The following is a 4,892-nucleotide window of genomic DNA, read 5'->3' as shown; positions in this document are numbered from 1 at the left end:
TGGGGATACCACACAGGGCTAACTGGAACTCGCTGGGGCCCCTGAGGTCATGTTGGGCCACATGGCTCCGTGAATGCTGGGTAACATGCCTGCATCTGGTCACCATCACAACATGGGTGCAAAACGTGACATCGGCCACCCGACATGCCAGGGACTTCCTACTTGTTACCAAGAAGATCTGGTGCAAAGTCGAAGCCCCAAGTTTCAAAATGAAGTGTCTCAGGGCCTCACAGGGAGACTCCGTGTGTGTCTCTGTCTTGCTCACTTTGGACGTGTTCTCAGGAGAGACCAGTCATAGCATCGAAAAAGAGGAAGACCCTCATGGAGACGGGTTGACACAGTTGCTGTAACAGTGGACTCAACCGCAGCCTTGGGTGTATGGGGGTCACTGTGAGCGGGAGCCAATTGGAAGGCACCTGGCAGTCGCTTCCGTTTTCCTCGCATGTGATGGGGCCCAGCTCGGACGTTAGCCTCTGTCCTGCCCTGTGCTCGGCACTCCTCTCCCTTTCTTTCACTCTGTCTCTCCTCCCTCTCCTTGCTCTTTCCTTGTGTTTTAGGGCCACAATTAGCGTTGCCATGGCTACTGCTACTCAGTTGTCACCAGGCCTGGGCCCTCAGCCTCCCAAGGCTGGCATCAGGTGACCACCCTGCTGCCCTGGTGATTGGCTGCCTTGTAGGAAAACAGGGCCTGGGAGCAATTTGAAAACTCAGGCTGGGCCCCCGGCAACAGTTGGCCTGGCTGCTGTCCCCTCGGCGGCCCATTGTGTGACAGATGACTGTTGCCCCACGGCACGTGGCCCCCATTGTCCCAGGGTCTCAGTGCAATTGTTTCTGCTGCCCCCCGGCTGTTGCCCTTCCAGCCCGCTCGTAACTCATCTGGCCAAGTGACGGCTGCGGGCCTGGACTGGGCAATGCCATCTGTCCCCTTGGGCCTGTGGAGACCATGGGGTGGGACAGAGGGGCAGGTCCAGTGGGCTCCTTGCTGTGGGGGGTGCCCGATCGGCCCCACCCCTCCTCAGCCCATGTCTGGCTGGTGCCAGGCCAGTCACCCAGCCCAAGGCCAGCCCCATTCCTGCTCTGCAGCCTCCTGGAGCTCCCCACTGCCCTCACTGCACTGTCTGCTGCAGGGGGCAGCAGGGAGCAGTGGAAGTGAGTCTTTGATGGCAGGTTTTTCAAGGTGGGGGCCCCCGCAGGGTCCCTGAGTAAGGGGGCTTGTAAACAAACCACGTTCCTGGGTGCTGCCTGCTCCCGTGGAGATTGGCTGGTGGCAGGTTAATCTACTATGTAGTCCCTCTTAAACCAAGAGCTTGGGCACATGACCTAACCTCACTGAGCCTCAATTTTTCATCTGTAAATTGTGCATGAGAGCTGTTGTTAGTTGTCATCAGATCAGCCCTGACTCAGGCAGCCCCAGGCACAGCAGAACCAAATGGTGCCTGGTCCTGCATCACCCCGTGATCACACATTGTCATCCATAGGGTTTTCATTGGCTGATTTTTCAGAAGACGACTGCCAGGCCTTTCTTCCTAGCCTAGCTTAGTCTGAAAGCTCCGCTGAAACCCGTTTAGCATCACTGACAGACGGCTGGGGGCTGTGCATAAGGTGCGTTGGCCGGGTCTCCTGCGTGGAAGGTGAGAGACGAATAATTCCTATCACACAGGGCATTGTGAGAATTAAACGTGTCATTGCACGTAAAGCACTTGGTGATGTGCTTGCTCAGAGTAAATGTGACATGCGTATTTAGCTGTTGAAGTTAATATTAGCGTGGGCAAGGCCACGGAAGCCTTGGGCTTCGGAGTCGGGCAGATCTGCCCGTGCCAGCACTCTGGCTACTGTTGCTGGGTGCGACCTAGTCGACTGCTATTCACAGCGACCCCTTGTGACAGAGGAAACCTGCCTCCTACGGTGTCTAGGCTGTAATCTTGAGGGGAGCAGATTGCCAGGTCTTTCTGCCACAGAGTCACTGGGTGGGTTTGAACCACCAAGCCTTTGGTTAGCAGCCGAGCACTTAACCTCTGCACCTCCAGGCCTCCTGTTTCCCTTTATCGAGCACTTCCTGTGCACCAGGCCCCAGGGCTATGTCCCTTCTGCTTTTAACGATGGAAAGATTGAGACTCTGAGTGGTGGCTGCAACGCTCTGATGGTTTCCCCAGTCACAGGGGATCATGTGACATGAGGCAGGTAAAGTGCTCACAGGCCGGCTGAGTAAATGGTGCCATCTTTGTTCTTCCTGATGTCTGTGGGCTCCCAGTCCAGGCACCTGAGGGCTGCTGCCTCACCTCCGGAGTCCACCCCAGCCGGCACTGCCCTGGCACTTGTCTTGCTGGCTTTGCAGCCACTGTTCCTCTACCCCGTGCCCTTTTGACTTTCTCCCCTCATCCACACTGTGCCCGTCCTTAGATGTTCACTTCAAATTCCGTCTTGTGGCCTCTTGTGGCTCTTATACATCCCACGCTGTCTGCCCACCCCCTTTGTTTACCCATGGGAAATCTGAGGCTGAGAGAGGAAGCAGTTGGCTCCTGATCACAGCCTGAGAGGGCCTGGGGCTGGGGGACTCCTTGCACCTGGGAGCAATGCCTCCTTCAAGAAGCGTTCACTGCCCAGACCCCAAAATCAGGGACCTCTTTTCTCTCCACGCCTCTTGGGGTCTGCACTGCCCATCTCTCTGCCCTTACTCTCCCTGGTAGCTGCCCCACGTCACCTTGTATCCATGCATTCTACTGACCAAAAAACCAAACTCATTGCCCTTGAGTCAATTCTGATTCACAGTGACCCCCATGGGGTTTCTAAGGCTGTAAATCTTCACAGAGGCAGATTGCCTCATCTTACTTCCAAAGAGTGGCTGGTGGGTTTGAACCACCAAACTTCTTGGTCAGCAGCCAAATGCCTTAACTACTGTACCACCAGAGCTCCTCCACACACAGTAGATGCCTCTTAAATGCCTGCTCGGTTGGTTGAAGCAGGCTGACCCCAGGCCACTGACCCCAAGGGAAGCATGACAAAAACTGTCCTGCCCAGCATTTACAGAGCTTACAGAGCCAGCCCCTGCCTGCTTGGGTCTTCATGGCAGGCCCAGGAGGCAGCCTCACTTTACAGATGGGAAAGCTGAGACCAGAGTCATGAAGCAAAATCCCTTAGCTGGCAAGTGAGGTGACCAGGATTCGAACCTGGGTCTCTCTGTGCCAATTCGTGGTGTTCCTGTGGCACCACAGGTAGTCTGGCGGCCCCTGGGGGAGACATCCTCACTCTGAGTCAGGGGCCCAGCCAGGGCGATGCAAACCAGCATCTCCCAGGCACAAAAGGCAAAGTCCAGGCCTAGCCAGACCCTGGAATCTGACCCTTGCATGTGGGGCCCAAGAAACTGTATTTTGGTGCCTCCCAGGGAAGGGCAGTGGATGTGACCAGGCTTGAGGAGGGCTCTGGGTTCAAGTCCTTGTGACCTCCTGGCTGCATGGCCTTGGGCAAGTCACTTCAAGTCCCTGAACCTCTGTTTGCTCATCTGGGAGATGGGAGAATGACAGTCCATGTCCCTCCAGGTGGCTTTAGGATCAGATGAGCCAGTGTGTGTAAACTTGTGGCCCAGGCACGTATTCTGCCATCTGAGGGGTTTGCTGCTAATTCTGGGGGTCAGGTGGCCAAAGCCCACCCACCCCCACTTCCTGGAGAATCCCAGAGGTGGTCTGTTCCTCCCTCTGCCACGCCATGCCAGAATGCCTTCCTGAGTGGGCCTGATGGGTGGCCCTGGTGGACTCGGGAATGATGGCCACTCCCTGCTGTTCAGACCCCAGGAGCACTGGGCTGGTGGTCTGGCTGGTTCTGAAGCCTGGCCCACCCCCTGATGCCTCATAGGGTCCCCTTGCTAAGCAGGCTTCCCTGTACACTGCAGGAAGCTGGAGGTGATACCCATTGGGTTTCCAAGGCTGTGAATCTTCACAGAAGCAGGTTGCCTCTCTGTCCTTTCTCTCGGACACTGTCACTGTGGCGGAGGGCCCCTGTGATGAACTTCTGGCTGCACCTTCCCCCTTTGGTGACATCACACGCACTTCTAAACCCTCCTGAGCCTCACTTTCTGCATCTGCAGAATGGGGGTGCTCATAACTATGTTGGAGACAAAGCACCCAGGAGAGGTGCTAAGTAAACGCCATTCCCCTTCAGAGTCAGGCCTTCCAGGTAGGAGGCCCAGGCACCAGGGGATTCCCACACACCTAGTGCTGGGGAGCCCAGCACTCATTTCGCCTGCAGGTGCAATGTGGGGTGGAGCCAAACATTGCCCTCCTGCTCTACATGCCTTCCTCTGGGCCTCTGCTGCTTCTGTTCCCTCACAAAGGGTACCCTTCCTGCTCTGCCCTCTCTGGACCTTTCAGTGTCCAATCCCCATTCCTCTGAGCCCCACCCCCATTGGCCACAGGCTCCACTTCTCCCCAGCCTGGCTGGTGTCCCCCAGCAGAGCAAGGTGCACCCTCTAGTCTCAAGGACCCTGAGGGTATGCAGGGGAAGAGGCCAGGGCAGAGGTTACAGGCAGTCAGGACAGCCTGATACTGAAACCAGGCCCCTGGCACCCAGCACAGGGCTGGGCATTCAGTAGATGCTCAGTAAATGTTGATGGATTGAGCAAATCAGCAAAATGGCCAAGCTTTCCAGACACCCTCCTCTTACCTCCCCCTGTTCATCCAGGGATGCAAGGCCTGTCTGTCCCCTGGGATACTGCTAGGGGTAGGCACATCCCTGGTGTGTGCCTGGCCTTGAGGTAAGCCCATACGTGCTTGAGCTCACGTTCTTCTCATGAGAGGCTAACCAGACTGATGTGGTCATTACCACCTGCCCCTTTGCCAGATGAGGACACTGAGGCCAGAGAGGGGCAGGTCTGTCTAAGGCCACCCAGCCAGGGAGCC

At 56.6% G+C, this 4,892-nt stretch overlaps 1 protein-coding gene across 1 annotated transcript in view; it reads right to left on the bottom strand.

The window, feature by feature from the left end:
* Positions 1–4,892, bottom strand: part of FOXN4 (forkhead box N4) — a 27,430-nt gene that overhangs the window by 9,848 nt on the left and 12,690 nt on the right. The gene's annotated exons all lie outside the window — the stretch shown is intronic.

This window comes from Orycteropus afer, unplaced genomic scaffold (assembly GCF_000298275.1).
Source record: "Orycteropus afer afer isolate SDZICR_OR568_19922 unplaced genomic scaffold, OryAfe1.0 scaffold00487, whole genome shotgun sequence".
NCBI lineage: Eukaryota > Metazoa > Chordata > Mammalia > Tubulidentata > Orycteropodidae > Orycteropus > Orycteropus afer.
Note: the sequence above shows the minus strand (reverse complement) of the source record. Positions and strands in the feature narration are given on the sequence as shown.